Genomic DNA, 17,707 nt, shown 5'->3' with positions numbered 1-17,707 from the left:
CAGAAGCAGATCCTGATATAGATATCCTACAGTTATTTTCCACCAAATCTCTACTCTGTTATTCACAGCACTATAAAGTACCCTGACACCCTCCAACCCTTGTTATAGCCTCAACCAATATATGTTCCCTAGCACAATCATTTTTTTCCTTGTTTGTACAATACGATCAGGCACCAACTCTCATAGTCTAATGTTGTTATGATTCAGTGCAAAGTTTACACCTAAATGTTAGAAATTAAGCTGTATGTTTTTTAACCTTTTGTAATGGTTTGCGGAATATGTTGGCACTATAATAATTTAAATGCAATCATTCATAGGGAGGGCTGCAAGAAAAATGGGGCCCATCATAGATTGATGTAGCCTCCAGCTTCCTTGAAAAATCCATAGTTTGTTGGGTTACATCATTTTCTGAATAATATTTACTCCATGAGTACATAGTTATAACTGGAATGTGACTCTCTTTATAGACATACTTGAAAGGCACTGATTTAAAGCATGAATAGTAATACTCTAGTTCCTGACTGTGTATGTGTATAACAGCTGTGCACATGACTTCTCAAAAATGGCTGATTTTTGGCTAATGGCTAAATTACAAAGCGACAATTTCTATGAGTAAATGAAACAGTGCATTAAAATGATTGTTTAATTAGAAACCTTCTCAAAACATTTTATAAAGTAGATGTACAAGTAAAGAAACAAAAAGTAAGGGAATCTGTAGGGTGACATGTTGTGCCAGATTCATCAAGCCCTGTCTGTTCCGTCTTTGAGCGCAAAAGGACATTTACTACAGCCTACAAGTTCGGGAAGTGCACAAAGCGTGGAAGTGGCATTTTGCCGTAGTCAATTTACAGTAGGGGCATGACGAACTCAAGCGCATGCAGCCACGCCCGTATCAAGCTCTAGGCATGGCAAAGTTACTAGTTTTTCTTCTGCTTCTCTTGCTCCAGCCACAGGGCTAGTCCAAGTCCTGATCAGTAGAGCTGACAGCCTCGTATGCATGCTTTAACATGTGTTTGTAAAGACGAGCAGGGGTAAAAATATATTGTCTGTTGAGTAGACATTAACAGCATCCTAAGAAATGTATTTCATGGAGAATAAAACACTTTTTTTTGTCTTGTTGCTGCTTGATCATATATACATATATGTCTAATTTTTTTTCCTGTGCATTCTGTGACAAATTTATAATCCACATAGGTATTGGACGTATCCTGCAGTGTCTTGTGTAGTAGAACACAGTAGACCTGCACCTGAATTCAACAGGTCCTGCATCTTGAAATCTGCTCCTTTATGAATTCAGGATTACCCATAGCCGATTTAGGTGTGTTTTAAAACAAACACATTTTATGCTCAGTATGGGTACCTTGATGAATCAGGCCTGGCGAGTTTTTGCACACTATACTGTTAGGTGGTAATAATACTAAGAGGTCAAGTTGGCTAGGTCAGTTATTAAAATGTTCCTGGTATAATCACTGAGCTGGTTTTACTGACTTCTTGCTCCTATCGATGTTTTCCTCACAAATTAGAATGATTAGTATGGTTAATTTCTATCATATTTCACATTTCATATATTTATCTCCACCTCGGAGATGAGAGTAAATGTCTTCTGACCTAGTGTGTTTAATTCTGAGTCAAATGTACAAACACAAACTATTTAAAGTGAGCTCCAAGAGGTAGAGGGAGCACAAACTAGAAGGTTTTCCCCATTTTGCAGAACATTTCAGGGCTTTTACATTACTCAAAAATTCTTGATTTCTAATGTTACCTGATGATTGACATTATACTTTAAAAGAGGTGTAGTTTGCATATTCTAGGCTCAAGTAAAGCAAAAGAAGGAGTAACTTTGCACCTTAGCAAAACCATGTTGCATTGGAGGAGGAGGTAAATTTAAAATGCGGGGTCAGATTTATAGTTGGGGTAGGGCATGTCCTAGATCAACTTTAAATTTCAATGTATAAATAAGCATAGGAAGTATTTGTGTTCTACATGAAAAGGCAGCCAGTATTTTCTTTACATGCAAAGTAATAAACTAATTTGCACCCCTTGCATTGTAACATGGTTTGTCCAGGTGAAAACTTACTCATTTTTTTGCCTTGCTTTCCTTAATGAATCAGGCCCAAGTTGTCAATTTGACAACATTTTTGCTGTTATCTTTCTTTCCTGGATTCAAAAATAGCTAAATTAAGATTATGTTAGTAGCACATTTATTTGTTATTATGTATTTTTGACTCTGACTGCTATTGACATCAAGCTTAACCTTGGATTTAATATTTGTTAAGTGATTCAACATATTTGTAGTCAGCAGCTGCCTTATAGGACTAGTAATTTGACGTTTCCAAGTGCCTTTGCTGGGTCCTCTGCAGAAAAGCAAATGGACCATTAGGCTACAAAGCATCCTGTGCCAACCACTAGAGGTCCAGAGGGCCTACTTTCTTGATCGATCATTGCTCCAACAGGGAGAGCATTCAGTGCCACAAAGGAGGGCATGTTATAGACTGTGAGTAGCTAGCAATTAGTCTGATATTGTCTTCTACAGCACTAAATGTCTCCATCTCTAAAAAAAAGTCTATTGCTCATAGTTGTCAAAACCAGCAACAAACATTTGCCAAAATGGGTGCGTACAAACCCTTTCAACTTTACTATATAACTGTGAACGGAAAACAAGTGCATATTTAAGGATAATGATGAGATGTTTCTCAAGTGTTTGCAGAAAATGCTTTTTTTTGCATGTAATATACACATTTAAATGAATTACATCTGAACAAAATGTGCGATTACCATTTAAAACTGTACTTAGCAGCAATGATCTGAGAACTCACTAACTCTGATGTACTGGCGTCTCCTTTCACAAACTTTTCCATGTCTTCTAAAGTAAGTTGGTGAGTCTTTGTTTGACCTCAGTTGCCAAGGAGATAAATTCATACTTAATGCTTTAACTTTTCTCTTCTCTTTAATAACACAAGGAAATGGCAGAGTGTAGACGAAACTAACTAAATGGGACCGATAACCCTATTAGAAACTCACCTTTTCATAGTGTGGCAAATATGAACCATTAAAGCTGAATATGGGTTTAAAATGTAGGTTACACAATAGACATTTTTTCCTTGTTGCTTGGTCATACAGACCTATCCGAGAATCAGTTACCAGGCAACAGTTGTAATGACATGTCTGGATGTTCCAAGCTTCTCTGTATCTACATGTTTTGTTATTATGGCCATAAAATATAACAAATACCTTTCTGCTGTCATTCAAACATTACAATACAAAAAAAAAATACAACTGAGGCAAATAAATTAATACATTATTGAAACAGAAATTTTGGTTAATTTAAAATAAATTCAATGTGCTATTTTTATATAGTTATTTAAAGGGGAAGTTAATTTTCTGCAAATAAGTTTTGTTTGATACTTACAGGGATTTAGTACGAGTTATCGGTGCTGTAAAGACCAACAATGTTTACTCCTACATAATTATTCCGATAATGAACAGAGCGACATAGAAAAAAATAACTACTTACCAGTAAAGAGGCACAGAGGAAATTCGATGAGAGGACATTGCGACACTTCCAAATGACGTCAGTTGCGTGCGCGACTTTGTTTTTTACTTTTTTTTTTTTAAAAGCGGCAACGCACGGACTATGGTAATATTAATTTTATTCCTAGCCCTAACCCTAATCCTAACCCTAACCCCTAACCCTTAACCCTAACCCAAAGGTAATACTTATCTGGGTCCGTGCGTTTCCGCTTTAAAAGTCGAAATTTCCAAGTCGCACACGCAACTGACGCCATTTGGAACTGTCGCGATGTTCTCTCATCGGATTTCCTCTGTGTCTCTATACTGGAAAGTAGTTATTTTTTCTATGTCGCTCTGTTCACTATTGAAATAATTATGTAGGATTAAACAATGTCGGTGTTTACAGCACTGATAACTCGATTACCACCGGCTTACAGTGCATGCATTTTATTTGTAATCTTGTGAAAATTTATGCTTTGAATATATATAGAATATAGTGTTCTTCCTTCACATCGGCATTGATACAAATCCACATGTATCACTTGACTGAAGTAGAGGTGTGCTGATGTTTGGCTGAAGACATTAGAACCCTTGGACAGCATCGCAACATTTGTCACAATGGGCTGTGGGACTGGATACACCTCACATTGCCGTGTTATTAGTTCCAGAATTCATTAAATTATATTACCACTCCGGATGGACTCATATGAAACATAAATCAGAAAAAAAAAATCAATCATTCAATCAAATTGGGTAGTGTATCCCAGCCTATATTATTTCCTACTATTCTAATCTGGAATAAGATAGCATCCGTTCATCTGCAGCAATATTTATCATCCTGCAAAAATTATTGTTAGTAGATAGATAGTACATTTACATACTTTTTTTTTTTTAAATGTGTGCTGTTTATTGGAAGATTTTTATAACACCAACAAAAATTAAAGCAAACAAACAACAACTGACATATGTTGTGCTAATAAGCATTTGCTAATATAATCAATGAATTGACATATTAGTTATGCAGGCTAAAACTATACATATATAAACAATTGTTAATGAAAGGGTTGACATAATAGTAGTTGTTCCAGAGGTTTGAAACATATATAGTTGTGTCATTGGATAAACTAATAAAGCATATCAAATAAAATTTCTGTACATTATAAGCTCAGAATAAGGTGGATGCACAGGACAACAGTAACCAGGGCAGGCGCGGGCTGGCATATATCAGCCCGGGGGGCGCACAGGCGGCCGCATCACATGACACGCGATGCGGCTGCCTGTGCGCTGACGCCGCCGCATCCCGTGCAATGAGATGCGGCTGCCGGTCAAAATCAGGAGATTTTGCAACCTAACAGCGCTGAAACTGAGCGGCTTGGGGAACTGATGCCCCCCTGCCACCCGGGCAAGCCCGCCCCTGAACCAGGGGCCCAGAAAAAGAAGCCTGTGGATATACTAGTCAGGAGGCACATATTTACAGGGCATTTAGTCATTTTATTTCATACATATGTGACTATAATTGAATCTCTCGCTTTCCTTTTTTAATAAACGTGTCATGTTTTCCTTGTATTGCTCGTTAGTTTGTTGATAAGTGCTTTGTAATTTTGTTGTCATTTCAATTTGCATCTCTTTGCATTTGTGATGAACAAAAACAGTGGATAAGAAAATAATTTAGCAGATATCACCCTTGTCATTTATATAAATAGTCTTTGGCTAATTATTTATTAAAATGTCTGTGATATATATGTATGGTTTCTAATTTGGCATTCTCAGTCTCCTCGAAAGTTCTTGAAAGCAAAATTGCACTTAAATATCTTTTATTAATCACTTAACCAGCCAATATGATCAAACATAAATACATATATATCAGAATAAATCTATTTTTTTATTTATGGGCATTACATACAGAATAATGGGCAAAGATATCACACAATACATTTTTACAAGATTATGCACAAAGTTACATTAAAGCAATTGATGTAACTCCAGATATGCATGGGTCTTGGTCTATGTCTCCACTCTACCACAGCAATGTCAGATCACTAATACCTTTGATCTATTGCTGCTTGTGAAGAGATTTTCTCTGATAGTGTTCGTGATTTGTAACACATTTTTGCATTTTGTTGAACTTTGGTAGTTCAGTATTTTTTTTACCTGAAGAAACCTTGTCTACATTATTCAACGCCTGATATCTTTTTTTTATATATATATTCTTAGCCCACTTATAGGTACATAATAATGTGCCTAAATTGTGCTTTGGTGCTAAGTTGTTGATTGCTAAAATCAATTAAGTATATATATATATATATATATATATATATTGTGTCAATTAATTGGCTGCCAACAAAAAATTTACCCTAGTCTGCATGCGTGCGTGTGTGTGTGTGTTAGAGAATTTAGACTGTAAGCTCCAATGGGGCAAGGACTGATGTGAGTGAGTTCTCTGTACAGCGCTGCGGAATTAGTGGCGCTATATAAATAAATGGTGATGATGATGGAGTCTATGTACAGATGTACATTGTGCAGATGATCATTGTAGTCCTGCAAGCACCAGCATACCTGTGGGACCCAGGACCTACTTCTCCGCACGGAGCTGTTTATACCTAGGGTGGGTGCGGGGTGGATAAATGCCTCTCTGCCCTCCAGCCCAGTCTCCCCTGCTTTGGCGTGATGTCATGTGACTGCTTTAACCCATTGTGTGTGTTAATCCATCACTACACATGGATTTCAAATGCAAGATAACTCTTGCTCTTGACGTTGGGCAAATCAGGGTGGATATGACATTATTTAGGCAAAGTTGTGTAGTCACAGCACTACACAGAGATGCAAATGGAATGCATTATCTTATGTGCAACAGCCTGCAAACATTGCTTATAATTAGGGTAATAAATTCATATTGGGGATGTTATCCTCTGGGCTGGACAGTTGCCCTTCAGTCAGAAAATCACACGAATCCAGTGTTTAAGGTTCAATAGCCTCAGCTAGTTTTATTCACCAGTTTACAAAAGAACAAAACATAAACAAAATCCTAGCCGTCTAGCTACTAGCTAATACAAAGGTTTTCCCTCATAGAGTGAGGGGCCTAGTGTCCCTCACTTAAACCAAACAAATGGAACTCAAAGGACCAAGTTGCAGTTTCTCTCAGGAGCCATCTGACCTCCTCCCCAGACAGTGAAGCACTGATTGAGGCAGAGCTGCAACCTTTTACAGAGACTCCTCAGGTGCAGCTTTCAATTAGTCTGCTGTGAGCCTGCACACCAGAAGTCCCGGACTAGGCCTTTTGTATGGAGCTCACCCTACTCTCTCCATACAAAACACCAGGGACCCTTACCAACCTTACCAAAAGCTGAGAAACACATTTTGAGAAGCTTTTCCTCAGACATAAACAAACCCCCTGTTGTTTTAAAATACAAAAGACAGGAAACTAAGGGCTAGATTTACTAAGCTGTGGGTTTGAAAAAGTGGGGCTGTTGCCTATAGCAACCAATCAGATTCTAGCTTTCATTTATTTAGTACCTTCTACAAAATGACAGCTAGAATCTGATTGTTTGCTATAGGCAACATCCCCACTTTTTCAAACCCGCAGCTTATTAAATCTAGCCCTAAGACTTATGTACCTGCCATTCACTTCTTTCCCAGCGCTTCTGTCACATTAGATATTTTTATGCACAGTATGGGCCTCATTTAGTTCGCAAGGCAAAATAAAAGGTGCCAATTTGTTCCTGGAGAAGTTATATTGCAATACAATTTATTTTTTTGCATGCAGGGAAAAACTGGCTATTTTGGCATGAAGCACACAAATATTGAACAGTAGATTTTTACACTATAATTTAGAGTTGAGCTAGGAAATGTCCCGTCCCAACTCCAAATCTGTCCACACTTATTAATCCCTCCCCCCCTCAGTGCAACATGGTATAGCCAACGTGCAAATTTGCTCCTTTTCTTGCTGTACTTCTAACTTTAAATGAGACCCTATGTATTTACACAACTACAAGAAGTGGAGTCTGTGCAACCAATCCACATTCAAGTTGGTATTATTAGCTGGTTTCAGTGGAATTCCAGTTTGCTTTATATAGGCTTATAAGATGCACCTAGCGGGCAGTAAGATGCAAATATAATTTTTGAAATTAAGAAAACTAAGATATCTAATTGTGATCATTACAACAGAGGGATTGTCATCAGCCTGAAGGAGATTGAATGGTTGAGGTTTGGGATCAAATCTAGTATAGGCTCCTATACATTAAAGGGTTAAGAAAAAGGGGCATGACAGGAATACTTGGATGCTCCCATTTTGTGTCACAATGGGTGTTGCTTAGCTGTCTTGGTCATAAATATTGTGTGTTCTTATGAACTTCCTCTTTGATCTTGTGAAAGTTTCCCGCCCTCCCATCCCCGATGTGTTGTGGTTTTGGCATTATGTCCTGGTGCAGGAGGGTTTTTTGTTTTTACCTCTGTCAGTCCTTAAGTTTGTTGGGTGATGTCCAACAAACATAAGGACTGACAGAGGTAACGCTCGTTTGTGGCAGATGTTGAGTGCCCTATATCAGGTCGGTTGACCTTGTGGTACAGGGGTTCTGGGTGTCAGTCCCTATGGTGGTGTGCTTGTTGCATAGTTCCTGATTGGCTATTGCAGGAAGGGCAGTGTGTCCTTGATTCTGTTGGTTTGGGGAGTTTTGTTGTAGCCGGAAATCAGTGGCAGCCAGATGTCAGTACCTGATGGGTGCATGGTTATTCAGCTGAAGAGTCTGCATCCCTTCGAAGTGTCAGGCTTTATGTTTGGCTGTAGGGACTATAATCGGGGGCAGTTTTGTTGGTGCATTATGTCAGCCTAGGAGGGCATGCGGGACTCTAAGCTTGTGGTAGACTGGGGTCATGAGTTCAATCCCTGACCATGGCCTTATCTGTGTGTAGTTTGTATTTTCTACCCGTATATGCATGGGTTTCCTTCCACAATCCAAAAACATACTAGTAGGTTAATTGGCTGCTAACAAATTGACCCTAGTCTGTCTGTGTGTATGTGTTAGCGAATTTAGACTGTAAGCTCCATTGGGGCACGGACTGATGTGAGTGAGTTCTGTGTACAGAGCTGCGGAATTTGTGGCACTATATAAATAAATAAATGATGATGATGACGATGACCCTCATTGTGGTATTTTGGTATTGGTTCTAACTGGCTGCTTGTGCTTTCTCCTCCACCATCCATTTGTGTTGCATTAACAAAACTGATTCTCATTTGCCAAAACTTGTTGTCTGTGTGTTTATTTTATTTCATGGGAGGTCATGTTTTCGGGAGTTATAGCATGGCTGATCATCAACTGTTAAGCTTTATATTAGTTATTTAGTATTTTAATGAGGGTCAAACAAGAAGTACTTTGGAAGAATATAGAAAAGTTTCAAATTAAACAGTCATAGGCAGTACTTTGATGAATCTCCTTTGATACATGACACATATAGGCTTTATAGTCCTCATGATGCAAATAGTGAATAAAACCATATAATAAACTAGTAATATATTACTTACTGGGGCTTAACTTAAGGGAGCAATATAGCAAAAATTTCTTAACAGAGCTAATTGAGCCATACAGATTAGAGTAGTGCTATTTGGCTATATCTGAACTCCCTTTTTTCAATACTTCTATATAAATTACTGAAATAGATTTGTGGTTCTGGAAGTGATAATATCTGGGAACTATGTTCACTGGCACTGAAAAAGTAAAAATAGATTTCATGTGTTTGAAAACAAAGCATTCAACATTATATTATTTTGAAGAAGGAGGGACTAAAACTATGGTTTTTAGGATACCACGCTATTATCCTGAAACAAAGTAACATGAACATACAGGCAAACAGCTCAATTACTGCTGTTGAGACTCCATATAATTACCTTAGCTATCTCTGAGCCTGTAATGTAACATTATTATCCTGATTTAATGGACCCTAGTTATTCCGCTGCTAAGTACTGCAAAATATTGTGCATTTTCAAAGAGTGGTACATTTCTCAACTACAGCAGATCTAAAACAAGTCTGCAGGTGAGTGTGCATAATTACTTCTTAAGACTACATATTCCATTTCTGCTTCCCAATATTTACTGACATCTCTTATATTTTCATTTTAAAATCAGCAAACATATTTTTTTAATATTATCAAACTCTGTATATAAAACCAGTTAAACTAAGAACGAATGTACATTTTGATAGTCTCTAGGGGTAATTTACAAAAGGAAAGCACAAAGTATAATGTCCTTCCTGTACTTGTGAGCTTGGCTGAAGACATGTTTTCCTAACTTTCTATTACTTTAATTATGCTTGCAGTGTCTTGACCTTTAATGAGCAAAAATAAAAAAAAAAAAGACATAAGAAAACCCAACAAATTGTCAATCTTGCGCTGCCAGGTACTACATGTATTACTTCCCATTTGGTCTAGCCTAGCTGCTTTTGGTGCAGGTTCTGAGCCGGTCCTGTTCTTCATTCTAGGCATTTGGCTGTATCATTTACCTTCTTTTAGACAGGTACATGCCATATATGGTCACATGCATGTGAATACCTGCTGACTTCAGCAGTGCAAGATTTAAAACAGGCTCAGTGCAAACTACTTTATTTTGTACTAATTTCTCTCTGTGTTATAGCCACCAATGCATCATAAACTTGTAGAACTAGCAGAAAAGGTCACTTCACCTATAGCAGCCGCCTTTCTCGTAGACACTGGTTATACTCACAGGTACTCAGATGCCCCCAGGTCTTAAACTCAGTGTAGTACAAATTTATGGTCGCACAGCGGCACTCGGGAGTAGGAAGTAATACACGGAGTAGGGACAGGCTCTGTGGACTGGAACAGAGATGATAATGTCTGACTGGCCTAACAGAGCACAGATCGAGACGTCAGGTACAAGCAGGGTCAGGGCCACTAGCGATGGATCAGATTCCAGGTACAGGCAGAAGGTCATACACGGCAAAACAATCCAAAAGGTATTCACCCAAATAGTACAGGAGCAGGACAGCAAACTGGTATCAGAACGCTATAACCGGCAGAGAGGCTCAGTCCACACTGGCTTAAATAGTACTGAGGGCCAATGAGTATACAGGGTGCTCAGCTGCATAATCAGCCAGGTGGCTGTAATATAAACCGGGCAATCAGCCAGGGAAGGCTGAGCTTACATAGCCCTGCACACACGCACCCGGCTGTTTGACAGCTGGCCGGGCGAGATGGCAGGGAGTTCCAGGCATCACATGAAGGCTAGCTGTACTATATAATCAGCTGTGTCTAGATAAAAATCTTCATAGCTGTCCATTTAATCACAATTTGCTGTTGTTTGTTTTTTTTTAAATCCAGTATTTTTATTGGAATTTTTCAATATACAAACATAACAATCAACAAAAAGAAAAAAAAAACAAAGCACAAAAAAAAAATTTGCTGTTGTTTTTAGTAAATACAAGTCTGAAACATTGCCTCCCCACATACCTTATGATTGTGCTACTGATCTTATTCTCAGCCACACCACAATTCATGGCCATGTTTATCCACTTCCTGTAAGTAAGGCCGTAACCAACTATATCGAAGAGAACTTGGAGAATAGACTAAACCAGAAATTAATTTTTGATTTCTGGAGATAGATTCTCTTTTGTTGGGAAAAATGCCACCTTTTTTATGCTCCATCTCTGGCTTGCATATAACGTAATTCAATTAGAAGAAGGAATTGAATGACAAACAGCTATCATAACTTGAGTTGGCCACAATATTCCCTCTGGATTATAAATCACCCCTGCAGTCTTTTATATTTTAATAATTCAATCTTTTGGGACCTCATTTATTATTTCATTGTACATCAACTTTTCCGATCTATGTTATCTGCTTTTTCCTGTTAAGAGGTATCCATAGATCACCCGTAGTAGGGTGTACAGTTACATAGTATCCTTGCTGGTTGTGTTTCTCTGTACATTGCCACAGGGCCGTAACTAGGGCTGTGCGACAGGGGGCGACCACCCAGGGCGCAACGCTGAAGGGGGGGCGCAATTTAGGAATATTTTAGGTTAATTTGGTTAATATTGAGGACTAGGGGGGCAGCATTTGTCTTTCTCACCCCAGGCGCTAGAATTGTAAGTTACGGCTCTGCATTTCCACTGAGCTGTTCTGTTCCTCCATCTAGATGCTCACAATGCTAGCTTTCTTTTTTGCTAGGAATGTATGGCCACACTTTGAGCTTGTTCTCACCACAATGCCTCCCCCCATATTGCACATTACACTCCAGACACTCATTACTGCGTATAGATAAAGGTCTTATTACAAATACTACCATTCCAGCCATTGCACATTGCTAACACTCTAAATTTATTTGAAGGTTTGCACAGAGAACCCATGTATCAAAATGTTCTCTACATTAAGAAGTGGACCACCTATTCTCTCATCCCTAACCCATTCTGTTCACATACACACATAGCGCTATTAGTATCTTTATGATCAGAAATAGTTACAACCCTGAATGGGTTTGGAACCTCTGCTCAGTCATGTGGAAGTTCCAAGTGGATGCATCAAACAGCTAATACTGTGTACTCTGTGCCCTGATAAACATCCTGACAACAGAGGAGCTAACAGTTGTGCAATGAGTGACAGCTGAGGTGCCAGAACATATGCCCAACCTCTCTGAACAGGTAGGTAGATGGACACACAGTCCCTTGGAGCATGTACAAGTTTGACCACTCCGATGTTACCTCACTGCTGACTGGTATACATTTGTGAAAAGATCAAGTTTGAAAAATCTCCCTTTGTTGATGTAAAGTGAGGCACCTTAAGCTGAACGGCCTTAAACTTATCCACATGTTCAGGAATTAAGCACTTACCTATTAAGGGTTAAGTTGTTCTATCTCTCCAGCCAATGGAATCCTGTGGGAGTGGTTGGGATGTTTGCCAATATATTCTCCCGCAAAGGATGCTGGATCCTCTTTCATCGCAGAAATCCTGTGGGATAGATGTATAAGGCTGAGTGCTGCAGTTTTTGATAAATAAACTGTTTTTTGATCTTTTCATTGGCTTTTGTATCTCATCTTTTACTTTTACCTTATATCTACCCTCACTCTACTTGTTTGCCTCTTTATTCTTTCCTCTTTTCCTCTCATTACCAGTAACAGTTTTACCCTCCCTCATTTCACCTTCCCACATCTTTGTCCTCCTTTACTTTATCTTCACCTTTCCTTGATTTCATCCCTACTGCCCTTTGAAATTATATTAGACCATATCCCACACTAAATGTAGTGCCCCTCTCCCCTACAGATTTGCTGACCACTCCATGTCCCCCTCCTGTCGGGTCCACGCTCCCTCCTTCTCTGCTGTGGACTCCGACATGTCCACCAGCGCCTGTGGTAACTCTGGACGCCGGGGACATAGAAAAGAGAAGTGACCTGCCTCTGCTGTAGCCGGGCGGGGAGGAGAGATTGCATAGAGCTCTGAGCGTCTTGGCATCAGTGGTAGGCCTATGGCCGTACACTGGTTCAGATTTTAGTTGTTAGCTGACGGCAAGTGCTCTCGTCGCCACCAGGTTTGTACATAATTATTAATAATCTGTGGCCTATTTAACCAAAATAGAAGTGGTCATGTTTTTATTTATTAGATGGTTAGAGATTGTGATTATGCCTGTTGAGAGGTTTTGTGCGTGGAAGAAATGAATCTGCGGGTATGAAGTTTATATATTTTTAACTTCTTTTTTCTGTCTAATGATCTGTTATCATTATCTCCATCAGCAGCTTCAATCTTTGCTTGAAACGTTTGGTTACCATGTTCACCATTTTTCTATTCCCAGTGTAACAAGAAGAATGTGAGTAAGATCAGGCTGCATTGTGTAGCATGGATCTGGTGTTAACAAGAGACGACTGAATTTGTGTCAAAGTTTCACAGTGATCACCTTTTGCAGCCGAACAATACATTTCACAGAAGTGTGAAGTTTCAGCACAAAATATTTAAGTGCAGCATTTACTTTGCCATATCGCGATATGGCTAATCTGCATTACATTTGTAAATTTGTTCAAGTCTATAAATAGAGTTGGATAACACCAGTCAATTAATTCCACTCTGGGGTAGGCATGAATTCCAGATGAATGAGGCAAAACTTACATGTAATGCTTTTGAAAATGTATCACATCCTTTATTATTATTATCTTTTATTTATGAGCCGCCATAAAGGGTCCTCAGCGCCGTACATAGAGCTTGGAATAACAGTACAGGGCAACAATACATTATATACAAAACATGGCAAACAAAGTAGTACAAAACAAAGTGCAGTAAAAGCAAAAAGTAATAAATAGACAAAGTGCAATATGTATAAACAATTACCAATATAGCAAAGTAAAAGTAAATTCCAATGTACTAATAGGAAGAGAAGGAGAGAGGTGGGGGAGTGAATAAAGGGATGCGCATGTGCCCAGTAGAGCAGGCAACACTTACAGGTTAAGGACAGAGATGTAGAAGAGGAGGCACGGGAGAAAAGGAAAGGTTGGGGCAGTAGTCAAAAGACGAAAAGGAAAAAAGAGGCAGAGGGCTAAGGGCAAAGGAAATTAAGAGGAGGCGAACACAAGGAAAGAGGGCTCTGCTCAAGGGAGTTTACAATCTAAAGGTAAGGGGGAGACTGACAGAAGACAGAATGGCAAGAGGGGGTGAGGGACAGGAACATTGAGGGGAGAGAATCAGGGAGTAAGAAAGAGGGGGCGAGGAATAGAAAGGTTACTTAGAGTGAGAGAGAAGAGGGATGGAGGAGGGCAGGTTTAGGTGGAGGAAGGGTAGGCTAACGGGTGGGTTTTAAGGGACCTTTTAAAGTCTGACAGGCTAGATGAAAGCCTGATGGAACGGGGTTGTGGTAATATGTTCTACTTCTCTTAATACCTGGTAATATGCTCTGCTTCTATTAACACCTCTACACTACTTTACATATCATTCACACATCAACTCATGGGCAACCAATCATAGCTCAGGTCTAGATGACTTCTAATTGGCTACCCAAGAACTGAAATTGGGAATTATAAGAAAAATTAGTGCAGTTTTGTTCTTATTAAGCAATAAGGAACAGTATACCATATTTTTTTTGCTGGTGAGTGATTGTTTTATGACCTGAGTTGAAGGGGGCTTGTTGCAGGCCTCGGTTTTCTTTGAGCATGCCCTCAGAGTAATTTTCCGCATTAATCAGGGTTTAATTCGTTCTATTGAATAAAGGTTTGCTGAGCACTGTAGGACTTGTCTCAAGGCACAGTTCAAAATGTGCACAATTGGACATCACTTAAATAATTACAGCTTAGCATTTTATTCTAGTGCACCAGTGAATAACACATTGATTGGCTAAGATTTAACAGTCTTTTTGTGTTTATTTATTTCAACTTTTGTGGGATGTTAGCAACCCTTAATGGGAAGGCTAATATGGCAGCATTCAAGGTGCAATGTGCAGAGGGTACATCCATTTACCTGTGTGCCTGGGGCTCTGTATTGGTAGCACAGCAGCTATTTCTAATGTAATAAGCAGCAATATGCATTACCTAAGAAATTAAGTTATTCTTTTTAAACAAATATAAGATAAATAAAGGCAAGATAGCAATGATTTGAAAGCAACCATTAATTATCCCACAAAAACCAATTACTCAATAAACATCATCAGGGCAACAGGAACCTACAAACAGATAGCTGGTGACATAATTTAGTGACCTAACATTATAAAGGTCCACTATGAATTCAGGCTAATATGGAAACAGGCCTTCTGATTTTGAAGTCCTTGTTGCCTTGTAATTAAACTCTTGGAAGCTACTAATGTATAGTTGCTAATGTTCTAAAAGAATATCTAAGGATACATTGACGTTTGGAAGGTGATTATGTGTATGCTAGACATAACACACTACCCCTCACCAACTTGACTTGACTAATCGATATGATCATAATAAAATTCTATTATACTCTATGCAGACAAAAGACATTTTATTCATACATAGGACACTGCATTTACCGAACATGACCTGACCTCTAGACACGATCATAATAATATTGTTTGTTTGTTTTTTTAATCATATTTTATTAGTATAATGTTATGATCACATTGAGCATTCAGCAATTAGGAGATGAATCAGGAAATTGGAGGGGAAAACAAAGAAGAGAATAAAGAAGAGTAGAAGGAAATATGGGAGGAGGTCATCGAGAGGGAAAAAGGGATATCGGGGGAGAGGGGCGGGAGGCATGTTAGTATGATAGGTGGGGAAGGTTGCGGGAGGCCTGGTCTGGCTCCATGGAGAGCCCAAGGTACTCAGCATGTGGTCTGTTAATGAGACTAGTGCTGTTAACTTCTATGTTAAGAGGGCTTCTAATGGTCTGTTCCATGATAAGTGAGCCAAGGGTTCCAAATGGCAAGAAATTTGTTGGGGCAATCATTGATTGTACTCGTGATATATTCACAATGGTAGGTCTGCCAAATCTTATTGATCACTTCAGGAAGACCATGGGGTTCAGGTTGCTTCCAAGCAGCAGCTATTACACATTTGGCTGCATTATGTGGCCCGTAAGCGCCATTGTGCACTTGTCAACATCCATAAAAGGTCTGTAGGAGAGAGTAGGAGGGACAAGAAGGAAGCACCAGGGAGGTAACATTACGGATAAGATTATAAACACTTTGCCAGAACCTCATGATCTTGGGGCATGACCACCAAATGTGGTGGAATGAGCCATCTCGTTCACTGATACTGATATTTAAAAATGTGAACATACGCAGTATACAATATATGACCCATCATAGCCAGCACTTCTCCAACACACACTAAACAAAATCAAGGGGCAGACAAACGGTTGACACATAGTGGTGATCCAATGTAAAGGGATCTGAAAGCAAGAAGCAGGAGTGGTAGAGATGGAGGATATAAGAGGGTGAGGTATATATATGGTGAAATGGTTAAGTGGAGGACTGGTAGCCTTTTCTAAACAGGTGGGTTTTCAATGACCGTTTGACGCTATACAGACTATAGACTAACAGAACGAGGGAGATCGTTCCAGTGATTGGAGGCAGCACGGGAGATATTTTGGACAATGGAGTGAGATATGGTTACCAGTGGGGAGGTAAGACAACAGTCATTGGCTGACTGAAGAGGGTGGGAGGGAGTATGCATGGAGATGATGTGGGAGATGTAGGAGTGGAGTTGGAGAGGGTCTTGTATGTGAGGGTGAGGAGTTTGAAAAGGATTTTGTAGGGGATGGGGAGCCAGTGTAAAGTTTGGCAGAGAGGGGAGACAGATGTGGAGCGGCTAGAAGATAATTCTAGATGCAGGATTAAGTATAGATCGAATAGGAGCGAGATGGGAGCAGTGGAAGCCAGTATGGAGGAGGTTGCAGTAGTCAAGACGAGAAATGATCAGTGAGTGGATAAGAGATTTAGTGGCATCCTGGGATAGGAAGGCTCTGATACGGGAGAAGCTGCTGAGCTGGAAGCGACAGGATTGGGCAAGAGATTGAATGTGAGGGGAGAAAGAGAGGGAGGATTCTAGAATGACACCCAGGCAGCCCGAGTTGGGAAACAGAGGAGATCGTGATGTTGTCAACAGTGATAGAGAGGTCAGGAGGGGAAGGAGACTCTTGATGGAGGGAATACAATGAGTTTGGTTTTTGTAATGTTAAATTTGAGAAAGTATAAGAATATCCAGGAGGAGATAGCAGAGAGGCAACTGGAAACCAGAGAGAGGGGGGAAAGGAAGAGATCAGGAGATGAGAGGTAGAGTTGAATGCCATCTGCATAGAGGTGGTACTGGAGGCTGAAGAAACTGATAAGTTCACCCAGGGAGGAGGTGTACAGAGAAAAAAGCAGAGGACCAAGGAAAAGAACCCCGTGGGACACTTAAGGGAAGGATGGATGGGGGAGAAGGAATCAGAGGTAGAAACAGAGAAGGAGCTGTTGGCTATGTAGGAGGTGAACATGAAAGGACGGTGTCAGAAAGGCCAATGATGTGAAGGGCATGGAGTAGAAGAGGGTGATTCATGGTGTCAAAGGCAGCATAGAGGTACAGTTGGATAAGCAGGGAGAAATGGTCCCTGGATTTGGCTGAGAGAAGATCATTGGTGACTTTGGTCAAGGCAGTTTCTGCGGAGTGGAGGGGTGGAAACCAGATTGGAGAGGCAATAAATTGGAGAGACAATAGAAATCTGTATTAATGCAATAAAAATAATATAACTGTACAGTCAATGAGGTTTATGACA

The sequence above is a fragment of the Mixophyes fleayi genome, chromosome 8 (assembly GCF_038048845.1).
Source record: "Mixophyes fleayi isolate aMixFle1 chromosome 8, aMixFle1.hap1, whole genome shotgun sequence".
NCBI lineage: Eukaryota > Metazoa > Chordata > Amphibia > Anura > Limnodynastidae > Mixophyes > Mixophyes fleayi.
Note: the sequence above shows the minus strand (reverse complement) of the source record.